Genomic DNA, 24,549 nt, shown 5'->3' on the forward strand with positions numbered 1-24,549 from the left:
CATTTTCAGACGCAGAAACAACGTCTTCGGTTTTCCCCGGCTGACCCTTTCTCTTTTCTGAACCGCAGCCTGTAAGCTTTGGCGTCTAGTCCCAAGTGGTCCAGTATTACCTCTTTTATGTCGGGGTAAGATGTGGTTCCCGAGTGGTTTGCAACTTGATACGCCGCTTGTGCTTCCCCGGACAGCAGCGGAGCCAGAAAGAAAGGCCACTTGTCTTCGGGCCAACCACAGGCACGGGCTGCCCTTTCGAAGTTGGTGAGAAATACATCAGGGTCCTCTCCTGACACATACTTTTGTAGAGCAACCCCAGCGGGATGGGGTGCGAAGTACCTCCTTTCCACTGGTACTGGGCCGCTTGGGCTCTGTACCACTTTTTGCAGACCTTCAATCTGGGCTGTGATGGTATTCCTGAAAAGGGTCCTATCGGCATCTGCAGTCGATATCTGCTGGCTGATAGCCCACTCCAGCTTCTGTTGCCCCTCTATCAGGTGTTGAATAACCTGATCCATCTGGGATGTCTGGATGGAGGGGGCAGATCCCACTTCTGACACCAGTTGTAGCGTGGGCGTGTGAACAGGCTGGAGACTTTCTATCGGGGAATTATGAACAGGCTGGAGACTTTGTCTGCGTAATGAGGGTTTTATTCGGATAAAGGTTTTACGAGTCCTGAATGTTAACCTCTCCCTTGCAAAGTCTGCTCGGTCCGTGGTGGCGTCCATTCTGGCCGAGGATGTCGTGAACTTCCTCTTTCACTCCAACCCGGGGATGATATGTTCTTCTCATAGAGTCAGCACGCCGGTGGGTGTGTCTTCTACTGCTCCGGCTCAGCCCCGAAAAGAGATAAACCAACAGAGAGATGCCGTCAGTTTAACTACCTGGTAATAGGATGCACCACGGGGACCGAGTGACTGTGAGGGAACTCCAGTGCTACACAAGTAGATACAGTGCTCTGTGCTCTAGGAATGAGTGAGGAACGGAAGGGAGGGAAAGGAGGGTAGTAGGTTGCGGGACGCGGGAAGGAAAAAGGCAGGAATATATATAGTATTACACACGGGCCCCCTTACTCCCGACCCAGGCTGCCCAACGCCGTCGTACCTATGACAGCCACACTCCTCCCTCGGGAGTGTGGCACGGTGGTTCACTGGGTCGTTGGCCTCCTGGCGCTCCACAGTCCTCCGCTCTCTCTCCTCCGTCCTCTCCACGTCCTTTCCACCACTCGCCGTCTCCTTCACTCCTACTCCCGTCGTCCGTCCTCTGCTCCGCTTCCTCCTGGGTGTCGACACACCCCGAATAGAGGGCTTCCGGGCATTTGTCCAGTCCGGGTCCTCTGACGTCATATGGGGGCATGGTTACGTCTCCGCTGAAGGTCCAGTTAAAGGCGCCCTCCTTCATTTCGTCTCCGGGGTCAGTAAGTAGCAGACGGCTGTCCCAATCATTCTGAGAGGAAGGAGGTGAGGCACAGTCAGCAATCCACCAATCGACAGGGGTTACCGCTCCCACTCCGTTACACTTGCTTAATCTCCACAACGGCCCCAACAGCGCTGGGATGCCTGGCTTCACCTTGGGGGTGCCCAGGAGTGGACATTTCACAGGGAAAGGCCAGGAAGGGTTCCACAGCGGTATGAGTGCAGCGCCGGGACACCTCTGGGTAGAAGTGTGCTTTACAAGTACAAATTTATTTCATTTCATTTCACCCTAGAAGTCCTTCTTCTCATAGGCTACAGCATCCATCACATGGACCACGTACACACGCAGGGAGGAGACCTCGCTGTCATAAATACATCCTCTTGGCCCTTTACCCCCAAGTAAGCAAGTGACACTGAACTCCCTGGAGCTACTAACACGGCACTCTTCGCAACCCTCACCACCACCTTCCATCTCTGCTAGAGGCCTTCAGGGCAGAAGAAGACTTCATTGGTAAATTCTCAGATCTCCTCCCCAACTTTTCCATCGTCTATTCGTTAAAGAATACAACCCCACAGTGCTCTAAATGATACAGCCCGTCACTCAGCCAACACACGCCAAATCCTGCCCGACCACTTGTTACAGTGGACGTCACCAAGGATTCTGACCAATCCCTGATGTCCTCCGTGATGCGACTGTCGAAGCTGAAATAATAAAGGATAATAAAATGACACAGAAACAATTCTCTCTCAGCACACAAGTTTGCAAGATTTATTGGGAACCCAATCAGAATGCACCCTCCCGCCTCGGCATAATCAGGTGCCGAGGCTAAAATACCTGATCACCTGCTGGATCTGCTTTGTGAACCTTTGGCCAATGACTTTCACATACTCTCTGGTGTCGCTCCTTGAAGACTCAACACACTGAGACTCAACGCACTGAGACTCAACACACTGAGACTCAACACACTGAGACTCAACACACTGAGACTCAACACACTGAGACTCAACACACTGAGACTCAACTGTTATATTACCTCTGGGGTTGGGTGGGTTCAACCTCCTTCCCAGGTATCCTGTTGTAACAAATCAAATGTTTGTTCCTGTTTTGCCAATGTCTTCAGGGGTGTTGATGCCGCCATACAGAGGGGGGTTCACGCTGTCCATATTTAGTTTAATTAGTCTTATTAAATGTGGTTTATCCTTGCTTTTCCTGGAGCTCTGCTCTATGCTGATGCTCTTGGTGCTTTGTATTTCTTCTCCAGGCTGCTGAGAAGGCCCGCGTCCTTCTGGAGAACCATCCTGACCAGCTTGTGATCGTCGACACGGTTCCCGCTGACTCAGTGTTTGTAAGTTCTTCCTGTAGTTATTCACTCACACTAACATCTGGGGACAGGCTTCTGGTAAATACCTAAGATCACAGAGATGAACTTTGAAGCTGTAAGTTTACGTTCTCTGTATTGCTGTCGGGGATTTCAGGGTTTAAGGTAGCATTGAAAATTGCCGAAAATCATATTAAAAATATATTCATTTTGAAAGTGAGCTACCAGGGCCTGCTGCTTGGAGTGGGATCCGTCCCCAGGGCCTGTTCCTCATGTGGGAAACACCAGTTTGTTTACTTGTTTACTCAGCCATGAAATGCGTGCTCTCTCTTTCTGACTCTATCTATCTATCCATCTATCTATCCATCTATCTATCCATCTATCTATCCATCTATCTATCCATCTATCCATCTATCCATCTATCTATCCATCTATCTATCTATCTATCTATCCATCTATCTATCTATCTATCTATCTATCTATCTATCTATCTATCTATCTATCTATCTATCTGTCTGTCTGTCTGTCTGTCTGTCTGTCTGTCTGTCTGTCTGTCTGTCTGTCTGTCTGTCTGTCTGTCTGTCTGTCTGTCTGTCTGTCTATCTATCTATCTATCTATCTATCTATCTATCTATCTATCTATCTATCTATCTATCTATCTATCTATCTATCTATCTATCTATCTATCTATCTATCTATCTATCTATCTATCTATCTATCTATCTATCTATCTATCTATCTATCTATCTATCTATCTATCTATCCAATATATATGTATATAAAGAGAAAGATGATAGATAGATGGATAGATAGATGTAGTCAGAAAGAGAGAGCACGCATTTCATGGCTGAGTAAATATATATATATATAGAGAGAGAGAGAGAGCGAGAGAGAGTATATATATATATATATTTATATACTCACTGAAAAAACAAAGGTTAAAATAACATCATAATTGGGTATGGTATTAATATCTTTTTTATAATGACAGATTTGATTGAGTTTAGCGGTACATAACGGGTAAAGCCCAAAGTATACATTATGGATACATTTCGAATGAGATAGTACCAAGTACTTTTCCACAACAAGCTAACCTGCGAACCTGCAGGCCCTAAAACAAAAACTTGGCACAAGTTACACCAGAATTCACTGACCGAAGTGGGTCTGAGTGTGCATATAATGACATCAGAGCTGCTCATCTAGGGTATCATGTAAGGGTGGGGTTTCAAGGCAGTCTGATGGTGGCAGGGGGGTAAGTCTATGCCCCGGTATGTCGCCCAACGGGACCATATTTTCCTATGTTTCTGTGGTCAGCCACGTGCCTGATAGACTGCAACTTCCGCCCCCATGCATATGTCCATGGCCACCTTCCACCCGTCCATAGTTGGAGGGGCGATCGCTTTCCACCGTTGGGCGATGTCCCGCTTGGCAAGCTTGAGGCCCAAGAACAAGAGGTGCTGTTTGTAGCCAATCCCCTCGGTGCTATGCAGCAGGAACAACTTGGGGTCAAGCGGGAGACTCCAGGACAGGACCCGGCCCAGATATGACGCAATTTCCCCTCAAAACGGCTGCAGCGCCCCACAGCTCCAAACAGGGTGGAAAAAGGTTCCCTCCGCTTCCCCGCATCTAAGACACATAGGGGACTGGATAACACCCACCTTCCAAAGACTGGAGCGAGTGAAGTATGCACGGTGGAGATATTTAAACTGAATGAGACAATATCGTGTGGATATAGCGGCCCCACGAGGACTAGCGAGAGCCTCTGTCCAGTCATCATCCGTCATGTCGGGCATATCCGCTCCCCACGTCCCCTGGGTAGTGAGGTATGAGTAAGTGCGGTTAACGTCTGATAGATCTGTCGGATCTTATCGGCTCCTAGGACCCCCATTATTAAGCGACCCTCAAGGGGGTGGAATTACGGCAAGTCACTCAGTGAGCGGAACAAAGGCGTCAGAGCAAGTCTCAACTTCAAATATTGATAAAACTTCGATCGGTGCAGTTTAAATTAATTTTGTAGTTGCTGAAATGATTTTAGAGTGGAACCCTGCGTGGTGTCCCCAAGGGTAGAGATTCAGAGGAGGTCCCATGCATGGAAGCCTGAAAGTTCAGCCGTGGGGTGCAGGTAGGAATCCTGCCGCAGTGCGTCGTCTGTTTTCAGGGGCCCCTCCCGGCCCATTTTATTAACAATGTATCGCCAGAGCTGAACGACCGTTCAACTCGCTGGGGGCAAAAAGTCAAGGTTCATGCGGCTGTAAAGAAGTTTCAAGAGGGGTATGCTCAACTCAACTCACACGCTCAACTGCATATGCTGGGTCTGTGTGCGGGCTGTACCATCGCTCATTGATGGTCATCAGGTGTGACGCTGCATAATAAGCGTATACATCAGCCGCTGCAATCCCACCCCAATATGTTGACTGCGTACAGGTACGCAATGCAATGCGAATGGCCCTTCCACCCAACATGAACTTGTTCAGGATTGCATTTACTTGGGCGAACCATGTGCGAGGAATATTGTATGGGAAGTTTTGCAATCGATAGAACAGCCGAGGGAGACCATCTTAAAAATTGCAGATGGTCCATACAGGGACAGCGGTAGATAGGACCATATCTTGGTCTCCTCCCGGATACATGAAAGCAGCAAATTGATATCATGTGACCACGTCGTGGGACACGGCGAGATAAAGACACCCAGATATTTGTAACCGCCCGTAGCGTGAGATAATTGTTCAGTCTAAGTACTCCTCCCCTGATAACTGCACACGGGAAATAACACAGATTTTGATGGGTTGGCTCCGAGGCCCGAAGTTTCCCTGAGTACCCGGAGTATCGGGAGTACTTGGGGCCCAGAAAACCAAGGATCTGTCATAAAGAACAAAACATCGTCCGCGTATAACGCAATTCTGTCTGATCGTGCCTGCGACCATTCAACCCTCCAGATCAATAAGTCCCGCTGCACTTGTGGCTAGGGGCTCTAAGGCAAGCACGAATAACAGTGGAGACAGGGGGCGACCCTGATTTGTACCACGGCATATAGGAACGGTATCTGACCTAAACCCAGCCACCCGTAACTGAACATATGCCAAAAAGCGCAGACCAAGGTTAAGGGATCGGAGAAGTCAGAATAAGTATGGTATTAATATCTCAGTTTACATTGAAAGAAAACCTCAGAAATACACTGAAAAGAACAAAAGTTAAAGTGATGGTATAGTTAGGTGAAAATGTTAGTTAAAAATATCATTTAAACACAAAACACTGAAATTAACCAGTTACAGTTACCTGGTTAACTATAACTTGCATTCCCGCCATTCCTATTGCTTATGTCCTCATATATTACATCTCTCAAAATTACATTTAAAAGCACTCATTAAAAATATATTAATTGCACTATTAATCAACAAAGTTATCAATAAAGCTTTTTAAAGTCAAACAACACTGAATGTGTAAGAGTCTTTCTTTTATACAATTTAGGGCACATATATGCACATTTACCACTACTAATTATCCACTTTCCAACAGGAAGTATTTGAAAATACCTCTGGGGGAAGCTGCAACTCCTGCATGCCCTCCGCAATACTCTTTTGCTTCATTGGTGGGGCCCCTCCTCCTCCTTGGGGCACCTCGGAAGCCACAGAATATCCAAATATGCTCTTGCAAGGCATTATGGGGTACATTCTGGCCCAGAGCAGTGAATATTGGAGCAGCCGGAGAAGCCCTCTGTTCTCTGTCTGCAGCTTAGTGCTGCATTTTTTTATTCATTATTAATTCCTGGGTGCCATACACACTGGACACCCCGGTGCAGTGTAAGACAGGGCGGTACAAAAGGGGGTGGTGATGGACGGAGCATCTGAACCAATGAAACACTCACACCCAGTCAAAAGATCTGGGTCTGGTTTTAATCCATCACCATTCTTTAGCCCACTCACCACATCACCATTCTTTAGCCCACTCTGCCACCCCAGTTCAGACATGGCCATATGCAAATCAGTCTGACCCTGTGCCTCATGGGAACAGTCCAGCCCGAACTGCCAAGCCATGCCTTCCCTGGACCGGAAAAAAGCTTCCGAGGACCAGTTTCTGGCATTCCAGCCGTCTTCAGTCAGGCTTGCTTGAATCCAGTGGCAAAGTGAGCAAGGGACTCACGTCTGAGCATACCCTGCCACACTTATGGTGGCCAAAAGCGGTAAAAAAGGGGGTGGTGATGGACTGAGCACCTGAACCAATCAGTTAACAGATCTGGGTTGAATCCATCAGCGTTCTTTAGCCCACTCTGCCACCCCAATTCAGACATGGCCATATGCAAATCAGTCTGACCATGTTCCTCATGGGAACAGTCCAGCCGAACTTGCAGGGGCAGCGCAGGCGATCCACTCCTGGGTGCCCTAACCAGCTCCCCGCTTACCCACATCTGGTGCAGCACTCGAGAGCTGGTAAATCATAAAAAAATTTTGCGGGTGTCTAGTTCCCACCCGGGACACTCACAACCTTGCCATCCATTAGTGTGAACAGGGACAAAGAGGAAGTTAAGAAAGCCCAGGTCAGAAATCTAATTCTGCTGAAGCTTCTCTAGGCATGGAGACCTTTCTAACAAGAATCTCCTCCAGGTGTGACAGTTGACTCTTACCCACATTTAGATTGTCCTTTCATAATCTACTGCTCTTATTTTTGTATGTGTTTTTTATAGTGATGCTTGTTCCAAAACGTAAATCAGCTTTGTTGTAGTTAGTTATTGGATTCAATATTTGTTTGTTAATCTGTAAGCCATTTTCTTTATCCGCTGCAATCCACCAAAGCAATATTTTCTTATAATTAATACTTTACTTTAACATGTATATTTAATCTTTCATGGCATTTTGTGTATTTTTATGGTCTTTTTTTTAAATGTTTTTTATGGATGTTCTTAATATCCGAAATAAAACGATTTATTGATTGTAACCCAGATTGAGGAAACCACCCCTTACAAGGCCCTTTGTTTGCAAGCTTGATTTATTCTTGCACAATTGCACTTAATAGGAAAAGGAATCCTTTCAGACTTCCTAAGTTATGTCATAACTTCACATACAGATTAGGTAGTTCTGTTTGTCCATACTAGGGTTTTTCCTTCAGTTCTGTTTTACATAGTAATTAGACAGGTGATCTTTCTGTGTTTTTTTTGTTTTATTTCGTGTTATGCAGCTCCACCAGCGAAGCAGGCTTTTTCATACTTGTGACGCGTTACTATATTCATTGTACATCTTGGTTCTGCTTCCAGACACCCTTTCATGGCCATAAGCACCTCTGCAAATGGAAATACTACGTAGGGGTGGGTGATATATTACTCTCGGCCAGCAGAGTTCCAGTCAAATTCCACCAACCTTCATATGACGGAGTTTTTTCCCTCGTGCAGCTCGCCAACGATAAGTGGACGAGTGAGATTTGGCGTCCCCTAGTGTGATCTTTCGGCCCTCCGATTGCACCTGGAGAGATTCCTCCAACACATGCAGTCGTGGGAGGTCGCAACCGTTTGCGGTCGGAAAAAGGCAGCTCGAGTAGAGCGACAGCAAAATCAACTCGAGAAGCTGTTCCCTTGGGTACTCCGCGCCGTGCCGTTCGAGTAGAGCGGCAGCAAAATCAACTTGAAAGCTGTTCCCTTGGGTACGCCGCGCGGTGCCGTTCGAGTAGAGTGGCAGCAAAATCAACTCGAGAAGCTGTTCCCTTGGGTATGCTGTGTGGTGCCGTTCACGCTGATTTTTCAGCACGGATCAAACTCCCGGAGCTACATTACAGCGCGAGTAGCACAACGTACCCATTTCTGCCAGTTCGCGGAATCATGCAGAGTTTTTTAGAAACTCCGCGTGTTCCGCTCAGGCCTAATACTAATGCGATTGGAACAAATAGTTAATGAACTGATATGGGTTGTGAGCCCTCAGGGCCCAAATATTGGATTGTTAGTAAAACTATTGCAGTTCCATTTCTACTTGTATCACACACACACTGTGCACTCCTCAGACCTCCATCCACTGTGTGATCACCGGAGCACTATTATGAGGCAGTGAAAGTGTTTATTTATTTACGTTTATAAGGAAATCTATTGTGATTATTGATAATCTCATAGTTAACATTGCCTTTTCCCAGAGATTGATCATTTTTTCACCCCCAGTTGTTCTCTCCACTCAGAACCTTTGTTCTTTGTGTTTGAATCCCCCTGATTCCAGGTGGGCTCTAGGCTGCCTGTGGCTCGTGTAATAAATTGAGGGCACAGTTTTGGAAGTAAACCCCTTCTGGTCTCTGCCACCAGGAGACGCTCAAGCATCTGGACCAGGAAACGATGCATCCGTAACTAGGGCTGAACATTGCACAAGCAGGGAGCACCGACGTTTTGATCAGCGGTCATACATCTACCCTGCTGGGCGACAGGAGTGCCCGAAGATCACAGGAGTAAACTTGTAGTGACGTCTCAGAGGTAAACAAGGGCGTCCTAAGATCACAGAAGTAAACTTGTATTGAGGTCCCTGCTGGGCGACAGGGGCGTCCTAATGTAGTGTAGTTCCTATATTCCCAATAGGCTCTGCGCATTGGAATAATATATCCTATAGATTAGACGTAGGACTGAGGTCGACTAGGTCTCTATCGAATATACTAAACTTAATAGTGAGTGCCAGCTAGCTCGGAGGTCACTAGAAACTTTCTCGAATTCACAAGAAGGGATTCGTTTCTGACAACCGCATAAACATGACAACTTTGTTTCCCAAGAATAAGAAATATATCTCTAGAGTCGCGGAAACAATAGATAAGTATTTCACTCAGTCAATCGTGCATGCTTCGTTTCAACAGTTTGTAGAGAAATAGAGAGACGGGCGTTTTCAATAAAAAGGTTTATTGAACAGTCTTCTTTCTCATACAAGAGAAGTGAACTGCTACAATCGTTAAGCAGACTGCAAAGTATAATGCTACAGTGAGAATAGTATTATAAAATAATACTGTGAAAGCATTGTATGGTTTCTAAGCTATATAAAAATACATACATAAATAACATTGACTAAAAATACTCAACTGTTGTTTCTAAATACTCCTACCCCAACGTACCTAACCTAAGTATAGTACGCAGGAAGAAGTAAGTGTGGTGTAGCATAGGTTTAGTTGTTTTTGCCAAGAATCTACCAAAGGTTTCTCTAGGTTCTTATCAGCTCCATACCTTGGTTTAGAATGAAGGAGGTCTGGTATCTCTGTCTCCGGACTCGATTTCCCAACACCCCGCAAACGGAGCTTGGAAACACTGGAGCTGGATTCTCAGCGAGAGAAAGGCAGCCTCTCGATCAGTGTATCAGCTGGAGGGTTGGCTTCCTTCTGCACTTGCTGTAGCGAGCTGCATCAGGCAAGTAGATACTCGAACTGCTCCGAACCACCGTAGTTTGCCATAGCAAGTGAAGGTATATTTATACCTTGAAGGTGTTTCGCAATGCCATAGATTGACGTAAAGTTGGGCATAATAACGTCAGTAAAGAACCCCTAGGGAATAGTTGTTCTGTGCAAAGTACATGAGTTCTTGCACAAATCAATATTAAAGTAAGAGGAAGTTCCCGAACTGCTTGAGACGATTTTCCAATAAATCGTTGTGACGTTTGGTATGGGTGGATGTAGCCATGCCTGTATTTGGTCTGCATGGGCTATGTCTAAATACGGGATTGATTTCTATGCCTATATAAGGGCAATGTGAATTGTACCTATATAAGGGCATGAATCTGGAAAATCCACTCGGAGCCTAAAACGCCAAACAACACTAAGGTCACAGGAGTAAACTTGTAGCGAGACACCTGCTGGGTGACAGGGGCGTCCTAAGATCACAGGAGTAAACTTGTAGTGACGCACCTGCTGGGTGACAGGAGTGTCCTAAGATCACAGGAGTAAACTTGTAGTGACGCCCCTGATGGTCGACAGGGGCATTCTAAGATCACAGGAGTAAACTTGTACTGAGGCTCCTGTTGGGTGACAGGGGCGTCCTAAGGTCACAGGAGTAAACTTGTGGCGAGCCCCCTGCTGGGTGACTGGGGCTCTTCCAGTGCTCAAGTGCCCATTGCAGGGCCATCTAACAGTATGTGGCACATTTTGGTGAAAATGAAAACAAAATAGACAACTAGTCTGACTGCTTGAGGTTGTTAACTCTCCATGTACTTAAATACCAAAGTATTGAAAAACTTGTTTGAAAAAGGCATGAGTTGTGCTATTTTTATCGTCAGTTTCAGAACAGTTTTCAGTTTTTTGTATTCTTTTGTTTCCACAATTAGTGCTTTCTTCTGATTGTCTGGACCTTGTCCACACTATCTGAAAGAAATAGAGTTGTAGGAATGTTTTTCCCAGATTCTGGTAACCAAGCGCCTGTCCACCTCTTTCTCCACTTCTAGGCGCTGATGAAGGTGGTGAACCAGGTGTGCAAGCAGGTCCCGGCAGCCTCAGTCCTGCTGCTCAGCCAGCAGGATTCTGGGAAGGTCCTTTGTGCATGCCAGGTATCCAAGGTAAGGTGCTGTGCATGCAGTGGAACCCTACAGCCCTGTTCACGCTTTGTAATCCCATGCATGACGTAGAGTCAAGGAGCCAATCACACAGGCCTGTCGGACCAGCACGGCAGCTCCGAGCTCTGGCACCATCAGCTGCTAAGGACGTGTTAAGTTAAATAACAGACTTATTAATAATGAAACACTTTTTATAGGGTTTTATCAACTTTTGACATTAGTAGTTGCACAGGATGGGATCAACAAATGGGTGGCATTCTTTCTTCAGACATTAACAGTTGTAGCAGGATTAGAACAAAAACAGGTAGCACAGACTTATTTTAAAATCTATAGATTAATGTTGAAGAAGGAGTGAACATGTGCAGGGCTTGGGCTCTGTCCAAGAGAGCTTTAAAGAGACAGTACTCCCAGAAACTGTCCCCACAATGGCCCGCATCTGGATTTCCCCCCACGGTGGTGTTATGGATCAGGCCCACCAGAGAGAGACAATCTTAGCACAGTGCCTCTGATATTACTACGTTTCTAACTGAGTGTCTGCACCCGGCCCACAGATGACCATTGTTTACATCGGATCCACAGATATGACGTGGTGTGTGTGTGGGCGGGGGCACAGAGTGGGGGGGGGGGTTGATTGGGTACCACATTCTTATTACAGGCGACACTGCCATTAACGTAAAAAGTAATATTTCTGCCAGCTGTGCCCATGCTTGTACAAAAGATAAAATCATTCAATTTAACATATAAAACTACATTGATTAAAACTCATTTAAATGTAAACCTGATTCTCATGAGTCAATAAGTCAATCAATCAGGGGTTTGTAAAGCGCGCTACTCACCAGTGAGGGTCTTAGGCGCTGGGGGGGTGGGGGGGGGAATGAGAGCCTACGGATCAGTCGAAGAGCCAGGTCTTGAGGTCCTTCCTGAACGTGTGCAGGGTCGGGGAGCGTCTGATGTTCACGGGGAGCTCGTTCCAGGTCTTGAGGTTCTTCCTGAACGTGTGCAGGGTCGGGGAGCGTCTGATGTTGACCGGGAGCTCGTTCCAGGTCTTGAGGTCCTTCCTGAACGTGTGCAGGGACGGGGAGCGTCTGATGTTCACGGGGAGCTCGTTCCAGGTCTTGAGGTCCTTCCTGAACGTGTGCAGGGTCGGGGAGCGTCTGATGTTCACAGGGAGCTCGTTCCAGGTCTTGAGGTCCTTCCTGAACGTGTACAGGATCGGGGAGCATTTGATGTTCACAGGGAGCTCGTTCCAGGTCTTGAGGTCCTTCCTGAACGTGTGCAGGGTCGGGGAGCGTCTGATGTTCACGAGGAGCTCGTTCCAGGTCTTGGGGTTCTTCCTGAACGTGTGCAGGGTCAGGGAGCGTCTGATGTTCACTGGGAGCTCGTTCCAGGTCTTGAGGTTCTTCCTGAACGTGTGCAGGGTCGGGGAGCATTTGATGTTCACGGGAAGCTCGTTCCAGGTCTTGAGGTCCTTCCTGAACGTGTGCAGGGTCGGGGAGCGTCTGATGTTCACAGGGAGCTCGTTCCAGGTCTTGAGGTCCTTCCTGAACATGTGCAGGGTCGGGGAGCGTCTAATGTTCACAGGGAGCTCGTTCCAGGTCTTTAGGTTCTTCCTGAATGTGTGCAGGGTCGGGGAGCGTCTGATGTTCACGGGGAGCTCGTTCCAGGTCTTGGCTGCGATGTACGAGAAGGCTCTTCCACCGGTTTTGGTTCTGCATATGCGGGTGACCTCGGCCAGGGCGAGGTCGGCGGAGCGGAGGTTCCTCTTGGGTACGTGGAAGGAAACTCTCTCGTTGAGGTATTTGGGTCCGACGTTGTGGATGGATTTGTAGGCGTGGGTGAGTAGCTTGACGGTGACCCTCTTCTCGACAGGGAGCCAGTGGAGGCCTCGTAGGTGTTGGGTCATGCGCTTGTGACGCGAAGTCCTAAGGACGAGTCTGGCTGCAGCGTTCTGGATGGTTTGTAGTTTGCGTAGAAGAGTTCTGCTGATTCTGGCGTAGAGGGCGTTGCCGTAGTCCAGTCTACTTGTTATGAGTGCGTGGGTGACGGTCGGGGGGATCCATTTGAAGGTCTTACGGAGGATGCGCAGGCAGTTGAAACTAGTGGAAGCGACGGCGTTGATCTGGCAGTTCATGGAGAGGGAGGAGTCCAGGATGATGCTGAGGTTCCGAGCGTGGTCTGTCGGGGTGGGTGCGTTCTTGAGGGCTACCAGGTGATGTCCCAGGTAGAGGTGCAGGGTCCGAGGATGAGGACCTCGGTCTTCTCTGACTTGAGCTTCAAACAGCTGACTTGCATCCATGCTGCCACATATTTCATTCCTTCCTGGAAGCAGAGTCTGGTGTCTTCAGGGTTCTTCGTGATTGAGAGGATAAGCTGGATGTCCTCGGCATAGGATAAAATGCTGTGCCCATGCTGTCTGACGATGGCGGCGAGGGGGGCCATGCAGATGTTGAAAAGTGTGGGGCTAAGTGATGATCCCTGGGGTACTCCGCAGTTGATTTCCGTGGGTTTGGAGAGGAAGGGAGGGAGACGGATCCTCTGGGTTCTGCCGAGAGGAAGGATTGGATCCAGTCGTGGGCGGCTCCATGTATCCCAGCGTTGTGAAGTCTGGCTGCGAGCATGCAATGTAAGACAGTTCGAAGACCGCGGAGAGATCTAGAAGGATGAGGGCCGCAGTGTGCCCCAGGTCTAGTAGCATGCGGGTGTCATCCGTGTCGGCGAGGAGGACGGTCTCGATGCTGTGGTTGCAGCGGAATCCGGACTGGGAGGCGTCTAGGATGGAGTTCTTTTCGATGAAGGTGGTCAGTTGGGCATTCACGAGTCTCTCGGTGACTTTGGCCGCGAAAGGGAGGAGGGAGATGGACCGGTAGTTTTTCATGTCTGTTGGGTCGACCGTTGGTTTCTTGAGGAGGGGTTTCACCTCCGCCCGTTTCCAGTCGTCTGGGCAGATGCCAGATCTGAGAGAGGTGTTGACCGTCCGTCGTAGTTCGGATGCGATGACAGCGGTAGCCCTGTGGAAGATGTGCGGTGGGCAGGTGCCCATTGGGGCTCCAGAATGGGTTTTCTTTATGGTCGTGGTGATGAGTTTGACGGTTGCGGGATCCCAGAACTTGATGTTTGGCTTATCAGCGGTGGTGGGTAGGGGGGTAGTGTCCGGTGCTGGTTCGCTGAAGTTGTCGTAGAGGGCCTTGATCTTTAGATGGAAGAAGGAGCTGAGCTTGTTGCAGAGTTCCTGGGATGGTGTGACGTCCGTGGCTTCGCAGTGTGGGCAGCCTTACTGACATCGCAGATTTATGACAAGCGCGTCTCAACACACACAACAGAACCGACATATTTAAACCTGATGCAATACACTCCCTACAGCACTTTTCCTTACTCACCAGTGGGAATAGTGTGCGCCATGTTTATGTAGGGGTAGCCCTGGTGACAGTGGGGGGCTTCAAATTAAAGACGACAGCAGAGCTCTCCACCCAGGCGGCAGCACAGACCGCAGGAGAATCGACGCCACCTAGAGCAGAACACTGACAGGCTACACCTAGAACAGAGCACTGACAGAAAAGAGCACTGACAGAACACACCTAGAACAGAGCACTGACGGACCACACGTAGAACAGAGCACTGGCAGAACAGAGCACTGACAGACCACACCTAGAACAGAGCACTGTCAGGCTACACCTAGAACAGAGCACTAACAGACCACACCTAGAACAGAGCACTGTCAGGCTACACCTAGAACAGAGCACTAACAGACCACACCTAGAACAGAGCACTGACAGAACACACCTAGAACAGAGCACTGACAGACTACACCAAGAACAGGCAACTGGCATACCACACCTAGAACAGAGCACTGACAGAACAGAGCACTGACAGAACACACCTAGAACAGAGCACTGACAGAACACACCTAGAACAGTGCACTGACAGACTACACCTCAAACGAAGCACTAACAGACCACACCTAGAACAGAGCACTGACAGACCACACCTAGAACAGAGTACTGACAGGCTACACCTAGAACAGAGCACTGACAGACCACACCTAGAACAGAGCACTGTCAGGCTACACCTAGAACAGAGCACTAACAGACCACACCTAGAACAGAGCACTGACAGAACAGAGCACTGACAGAACACACCTAGAACAGAGCACTGACAGACTGCACCAAGAACAGGCAACTGGCATACCACACCTAGAACAGAGCACTGACAGAACAGAGCACTGGCAGAACACACCTAGAACAGAGCACTGACAGAACACACCTAGAACAGAGCACTGACAGACCACACCTAGAACAGAGCACTGACAGAACAGAGCACTGACAGAACACACCTAGAACAGATCACTGACAGAACACACCTAGAACAGAGCACTGAGAGACCAAACCTAGAACAGAGCACTGAGAGACCACACCTAGAACAGAGCACTGACAGACCACACCTAGAACAGAGCACTGTCAGGCTACACCTAGAACAGAGCACTAACAGACCACACCTAGAACAGAGCACTGACAGACCACACCAAGAACAGAGCACCGACAGACCACACCTAGAACAGAGCACTGGCAGGTCACACCTAGAACAGAGAACAAACAGACCACACCTAGAACAGAGTACTGACAGGCTACACCTAGAACAGAGCACTGACAGACCACACCTAGAACAGAGCACTGTCAGGCTACACCTAGAACAGAGCACTGAAAAGACCATACCAAGAACAGAGCAATGATAGACCACACCTAGAACAAAGCACTGACAGACCACATCTACAACAGAGCACTGACAGAACACACCTAAAACAGAACACTGGCAGACCACGCCTAGAACAGAGCACTGACAGACCACACCTAGAACAGAGCACTGACAGACCACACCTTGAACAGAGCACTGGCAGAACAGAGCACTGGCAGTCCACACCGAGAACGGAGCACTGACAGGCTACACCTAGAAGAGAGCACTGACAGGCTACACCTAGAAGAGAGGACTGACAGACCACACCTAGAACAGAGCACTGGCAGACCACACATAGAACAGAGCACTGACAGGCTACACCTAGAACAGAGCACTGACAGGCTACACCTAGAACAGAGCAGTGAAAGACAACACCTAGAACAGAGCACTGTCAGACTACACCTAGAACAGAGCACTGACAGACCACACCTAGAACAGAGCACTGACAGACCACACCAAGAACAGAGCACTGAAAGACCAGACCTAGAACAGAGCACTGACAGACCACACCTAGAACAGAGCACTGACAGACCACACCAAGAACAGAGCACTGAAAGACCACACCTAGAACAGAACACTGACAGACCACACCTAGAACAGAGCACTAACAGACCACACCTAGAACAGAGCACTGGCAGACTACACCTAGAACAGAGCACTGACTGACCATACCTAGAACAGTGCACAGACTGACCACACCTAGAACAGAGCACTGACAGACCACACCTAGAACAGAGCACTGACAGGCTACACCTAGAACAGAGCACTGACAGACCACACCTTGAACAGAGCACTGGCAGAACAGAGCACTGACAGACCACACCTAGAACAGAGCACTGACAGAACAGAGCACTGGCAGAACAGAGCACTGGCAGACCACAGCAAGAACAGAGCACCGACAGACCACACCTATAACAGAGCACTGACAGACCACACCTAGAACAGAGCACTGACAGACCACACCTAGAACAGAGCACTGACAGGCTACACCTAGAACAGAGCACTGACAGGCTACACCTAGAACAGAGCACTGACAAACCACACCTTGAACAGAGCACTGGCAGAACAGAGCACTGGCAGACCACACCAAGAACAGAGCACCGACAGACCACACCTAGAACAGAGCACTAAGAGACCAAACCTAGAACAGAGCACTAAGAGACCACAACAACAACAGAGCACCGACAGACCACACCTAGAACAGAGCACTGACCGACTGCACCTAGAACAGAGCACTGACCGACCACACCAAGAACAGAGCACTGACAGACAACACCTAGAACAGTGCACTGCAGACCACACCGAGAACAGGGCACTGACAGACCACACCTAGAACAGAGCACTGACAGACCACACCTAGAACAGAGCACCGATAGACCATCCCTAGAACAGAGCACTGACAGACCACACCAAGAACAGAGCAGTGACAGACAACACCTAGAACAGTGCACTGGCAGACCACACCGAGAACAGGGCACTGACAGACCGCAACTAGAGCAGAGCACTGACTGACCGCACCTAGAACAGAGCACTGACCAACCGCACCTAGAACAGAGCACTGACAGACAGCACCTAGAACAGTGCACTGACAGACCACACCAAGAACAGAGCACCTACAGACCACACCTAGAACAGAGCACTGACTGGCCACACCTAGAACAGAGCACTGACTGACAACACCTAGAACAGAGCACTGACAGACAACACCTAGAATAGTGCACTGGCTGACCAAACCTAGAACAGAGCACTGACAGACCACACCTGGAACAGAGCACTGACAGACCACACCTAGAACAGAGCACTGGCTGACCACACCTAGAACAGAGCACTGGCAGAACACACTGAGAACAGGGCACTGACAGACTACACCTAGAACAGAGCACTAACAGGCCACACCTAGAACAGATCACTGGCAGACCACACCTAGAACAGAGCACCGATAGACCATCCCTAGAACAGAGCACTGGCAGACCACACCTAGAACAGAGCACTGACAGGCTACACCTAGAACAGAGCACTGAAAGACAACACCTAGAACAGCGCACTGACAGACAACACCTAGAACAGAGAACTGACAGACCGCACCTAGAACAGAGCACCGATAGACCATCCCTAGAACAGAGAACTGACAGACAACACCTAGAAAAGAGCACTGACAGACCACACCAAGAACAGAGCACTGACAGACCACACCAAGAACAGAGCACTGACAGACCACACCGAGAACAGGGCACTGACAGACCGCAACTAGAACAGAGCACTGACCGACCGCACCTAGAACAGAGCACTGACCAACCGCACCTAGAACAGAGAACTGACAGACAACGCCTTGAACAGTGCACTGACAGACCACACCAAGAACAGAGCACCGACAGACCACACCTCGAACAGAGCACTGACAGACCACGCCTAGAACAGAGCACTGACAGACCACACCAAGAACAGAGCACTGACAGACCACACCAAGAACAGAGCACTGACAGACCACACCAAGAACAGAGCACCGACAGACTACACCTAGAACAGAGCACTGACAGACCCCACCTAGAACAGAGCACTGACAGGCTACACCAAGAACAATGCACTGGCAGACCACACCTAGAACAGAGCACTGACTGACCGCACCTAGAACAGAGCACTGACAGACTACACCTAGAACAGAGCACTGCTAGACCACACCAAAAACAGAGCACTGGCTGACTACTCCTAGAACAGAGCACTGACAGGCCACACCAAGAACAGAGCACTGACAGACCACACCTAGAACAGAGCACTGACAGACCACACCAAGAACAGAGCACCGACAGACCACACCTAGAACAGAGCACTGACAGATCCCACCTAGAACAGAGCACTGACAGGCTACACCAAGAACAATGCACTGGCAGACCACACCTAGAACAGAGCACTGACTGACCGCACCTAGAACAGAGCACTGACAGACTACACCTAGAACAGAGCACTGCCAGACCACACCAAAAACAGAGCACTGGCTGACTACTCCTAGAACAGAGCACTGACAGGCCACACCAAGAACAGAGCACTGACAGCCCACACCAAGAACAGAACACTGACAGACCGCACCAAGAACAGAGCACTGACAGACCACACTGAGAACAGAGCACTGGCTGACTACACCTAGAACAGAGCACAGACAGAACGCACCGAGAACAGAGCACTGGCAGACCACACCTAGAGCAGAGCACAGACAGAACGCACCGAGAAGAGAGCACTGGCTGACTACACCTAGAACAGAGCACAGACAGACCGCACCGAGAACAGAGAACTGTAAGACCACACCAAGAACAGAGCACTGGCTGACTACACCTAGAACAGAGCACAGACAGACCGCACCGAGAACAGAGCACTGTAAGACCACACCAAGAACAGAGCACTGGCTGACTACACCTAGAACAGAGCACAGACAGACCGCACCAAGAACAGAGCACCTACAGACCACACCTAGAACAGAGCACTGACAGACCCCACCTAGAACAGAGCACTGACAGGCTACACCAAGAACAATGCACTGGCAGACCACACCTAGAACAGAGCACTGACTGACCGCACCTAGAACAGAGCACTGACAGACTACACCTAGAACAGAGCACTGCTAGACCACACCAAAAACAGAGCACTGGCTGACTACTCCTAGAACAGAGCACTGACAGGCCACACCAAGAACAGAGCACTGACAGACCACACCTAGAACAGAGCACTGACAGACCCCACCTAGAACAGAGCACTGACAGGCTACACCAAGAACAATGCACTGGCAGACCGCACCTAGAACAGAGCACTGACTGACCGCACCTAGAACAGAGCACTGACAGACTACACCTAGAACAGAGCACTGCCAGACCACACCAAAAACAGAGCACTGGCTGACTACTCCTAGAACAGAGCACTGACAGGCCACACCAAGAACAGAGCACTGACAGACCTCACCAAGAACAGAGCATTGACAGCCCACACCAAGAACAGAACACTGACAGACCTCACCAAGAACAGAGCACTGACAGACCACACTGAGAACAGAGCACTGGCTGACTACACCTAGAACAGAGCACAGACAGAACGCACCGAGAACAGAGCACTGGCAGACCACACCTAGAGCAAAGCACAGACAGAACACACCGAGAACAGAGCACTGGCTGACTACACCTAGAACAGAGCACAGACAGACCGCACCGAGAACAGAGCACTGTAAGACCACACCAAGAACAGAGCACTGGCTGACTACACCTAGAACAGAGCACAGACAGACCGCACCGAGAACAGAGCACTGGCAGACCACACCGAGAACAGAGCACTGGCTGACTACACCTAGAACAGAGCACAGACAGACCGCACCGAGAACAGAGCACTGGCAGACCACAACAAGAACAGAGCACTGGCTGACTACACCTAGAACCCAACAGACCACACCTAGAACAGAGCACTGACAGAACACGCCTAGAACAGAGCACTGACAGACCACACCTAGAACAGAGCACTGGCAGACTACACCTTGAACAGAGCACTGGCATAACAGAGCACTGACAGACCACACCTAGAACAGAGCACTGACAGAACAGAGCACTGACAAACCACTCCTAGAACAGAGCACTGGCTGACTACACCTAGAACCGTGCACTGGCAGAATAGAGCACTGACACACCACACCTAGAACAGAGAATTGGCTGACTACACCTAGAACAGAGCACTGACAGGCCACACCAAGAACAGAGCTCTGACAGACCACACCAAGAACAGAGCACTAGCTGACTACACCTAGAACAGAGCACTGACAGACTGCTCCTAGGACAGAGCACTGACAGACCGCACCAAGAACAGAGCACTGGCTGACTACCCCTAGAACAGAGCACTGACAGACCACACTGAGAACAGAGCACTGAAAGACCACACCTAGAACAGAGCACTGACAGGCCACACCAAGAACAGAGCTCTGACAGACCACACTAAGAACAGGGCACTGGCTGACTACACCTAGAACAGAGCACTGACAGACTGCTCCTAGGACAGAGCACTGACAGACCGCACCTAGAACAGAGCACTGGCTGCCTACACCTACAACAGAGCACTGACAGACCACACTGAGAACAGAGCACTGGCTGACTACACCTAGAACAGAGCACTGACAGACTGCTTCTAGGACAGAGCACAGACAGACTGCACCGAGAACAGAGCACTGGCAGACCACAACAAGAACAGAGCACTGGCTGACTACACCTAGAACAGAGCACTGACAGACTGCTCCTAGGACAGAGCACTGACAGACCGCACCTAGAACATAGCACTGGCTGCCTACACCTAGAACAGAGCACTGACAGACCACACTGAGAACAGAGCACTGGCTGACTACACCTAGAACAGAGCACTGACAGACTGCTCATAGGACAGAGCACAGACAGACCGCACCAAGAACAGAGCTCTGACAGACTACACCAAGAACAGAGCACTGGCTGACTACACCTAGAACAGAGCACTGACAGTCTGCTCCTAGGACAGAGCACAGACAGACCGCACCGAGAACAGAGAACTGGCAGACCACAACAAGAACAGAGCACTGACTGACTACACCTAGAACCCAACAGACCACACCTAGAACAGAGCACTGACAGAACACGCCTAGAACAAAGCACTGACAGACCCCACCAAGAACAAAGCACTGACAGACCACACCTAGAACAAAGCACTGACAGACCACACCTAGAACAGAGCACTGGCAGACTACACCTTGAACAGAGCACTGGCATAACAGAGCACTGACAGGCCACACCTAGAACAGAGCACTGACAGAACAGAGCACTGACAAACCACTCCTAGAACAGAGCACTGGCTGACTACACCTAGAACCGTGCACTGGCAGAATAGAGCACTGACAGACCACACCTAGAACAGAGCACTGGCTGACTACACCTAGAACAGAGCACTGACAGGCCACACCAAGAACAGAGCTCTGACAGACCACACCAAGAACAGAGCACTAGCTGACTACACCTAGAACAGAGCACTGACAGACTGCTCCTAGGACAGAGCACTGACAGACCGCACCAAGAACAGAGCACTGGCTGACTACACCTAGAACAGAGCACTGACAGACCACACTGAGAACAGAGCACTGACAGACCACACTGAGAACAGAGCACTGACAGACCACACTGAGAACAGAGCACAAACAGACCACACCAAGAACAGAGTACTGGCTGACTACACCTAGAACAGAGCACAGACAGAACGCACCTAGAACAGAGCACTGGCAGACCACACCAAGAACAGAGCACTGACAGACCTCACCAAGAACAGAGCACTGACAGACCACACCAAGAACAGAGCACTGGCTGACTACACCTAGAATAGAGCACTGACAGGCCACACCAAGAACAGAACACTGAGAGACCGCACCAAGAACAGAGCACTGACAGACCACACTGAGAACAGAGCACTGGCTGACTACACCTAGAACAGAGCACATTAAGAAACACACCTAGAACACAGCACTGACTGACCACACCTAGAACAGAGCACTGACAGGCTACACCAAGAACAGAGCACTGATAGAACAGAGCACTGACAGACCACACCTAGAACAGAGCACTGGCTGACTACACCTAGAACAGAGCACTGACAGGCCACACCAAGAACAGAGCTCTGACAGACCACACCAAGAACAGAGCACTAGCTGACTACACCTAGAACAGAGCACTGACAGACTGCTCCTAGGACAGAGCACTGACAGACCACACCAAGAACAGAGCACTGGCTGACTACACCTAGAACAGAGCACTGACAGACCACACTGAGAACAGAGCACTGACAGACCACACTGAGAACAGAGCACAGACAGACCACACCAAGAACAGAGTACTGTCTGACTACACCTAGAACAGAGCACAGACAGAACGCACCTAGAACAGAGCACTGGCAGACCACACCAAGAACAGAGCACTGACAGACCTCACCAAGAACAGAGCACTGACAGACCACACCAAGAACAGAGCACTGGCTGACTACACCTAGAATAGAGCACTGACAGGCCACACCAAGAACAGAACACTGAGAGACCGCACCAAGAACAGAGCACTGACAGACCACACTGAGAACAGAGCACTGGCTGACTACACCTAGAACAGTGCACAGACAGAACACACCTAGAACACAGCACTGACAGACCACACCTAGAACAGAGCACTGACAGTCTACACCAAGAACAGAGCACTGATAGAACAGAGCACTGACAGACCACACCTAGAACAGTGCACTGACATACCACAGCTGGAAGAGATCACTGACAGACCACACCAAGAACAGAGCACTGACAGGCCACACCTAGAACAGAGCACTGACAGACCAATCCTAGAACAGAGCACTGACAGACTACACCTAGAACAGAGCACTGACAGGTTACATCTTGACAAAGCACTGACAGGCTGCACCTAGAACAGAGCACTGGCAGACTACACCTAGAACAGAGCACTGGCAGAACAGAGCACTGACAGGCTACACCAAGAACAGAGCACTGGCTGACTACACCTAGAACAGAGCACTGACCGACCGCACCTAGAACAGAGCACTGGCAGGCCACACCAAGAACAGAGCATGGACAGACCACACCAAGAACAGAACACTGACTGACCACACCAAGAACAGAGCACTGACAGACCACACCTAGAACAGAGCACTGACAGGCTACTCCAAGAACAGAGCACTGACAGACCACACCTAGAACAGAGCACTTACAGACCACACCTAACACAGAGCACTGCCAGACCACACAAAGAACAGAGCACTGGCTGACTACACCTAGAACAGAGCACTGACAGACCTCACCAAGAACAGAGCACTGGCTGTCTACACCTAGAACAGAGCACTGACAGGCCACAGCAAGAACAGAACACTGACAGACCGCACCAAGAACAGAGCACTGACAGACCACACTAAGAACAGAGGACTGGCTGACTACACCTAGAACAGAGCACAGACAGAACGCACCGAGAACAGAGCACTGGCAGACCACACCTAGAACAGAGCACAGACACAACGCACCGAGAACAGAGCATTGGCTGACTACACCTAGAACAGAGCACAGACAGACCGCACGAGAACAGAGCACTGGCAGACCACACCAAGAACAGAGCACTGTCTGACTACACCTAGAACAGAGCACAGACAGAACGCACTGAGAACAGAGCACTGGCAGACCACAACAAGAACAGAGCATTGGCTGACTACACCTAGAACCCAACAGACCACTGACAGATCACGCCTAGAACAGAGCACTGACGGACCCCACCAAGAACAAAGCACTGACAGACCACACCTAGAACAGTGCACTGACAGACCACACCAAGAACAGAGCATCTACAGACCACACCTAGAACAGAGCACTGACAGACTACACCTAGAACAGAGCACTGGCTGACTACACCTAGAACAGAGCACTGACATGCCACACCAAGAACAGAGCTCTGACAGACCACACCAAGAACAGAGCACTGGCTGACTACACCTAGAACAGAGCACTGACAGACCACACTAAGAACAGAGCACTGACAGACCACACCTAAAACAGAGCACTGACAGACCACACTGAGAACAGAGCACAAA

General features: G+C 49.6%; 1 pseudogene across 1 annotated transcript in view; it reads left to right on the forward strand.

The window, feature by feature from the left end:
* Nucleotides 1-24,549, forward strand: part of LOC144772306 (alanine--tRNA ligase, mitochondrial-like) — a 444,475-nt pseudogene that overhangs the window by 370,139 nt on the left and 49,787 nt on the right. The window contains exons 18-19 of the transcript XR_013599714.1: nt 2,669-2,752; nt 11,104-11,214. The product of XR_013599714.1 is annotated as an alanine--tRNA ligase, mitochondrial-like (transcript). The remainder of the gene's footprint in view (nt 1-2,668; nt 2,753-11,103; nt 11,215-24,549) is intronic.

This window comes from Lissotriton helveticus, chromosome 8 (assembly GCF_964261635.1).
Source record: "Lissotriton helveticus chromosome 8, aLisHel1.1, whole genome shotgun sequence".
In the NCBI taxonomy this organism is placed as follows: Eukaryota; Metazoa; Chordata; class Amphibia; order Caudata; family Salamandridae; genus Lissotriton; species Lissotriton helveticus.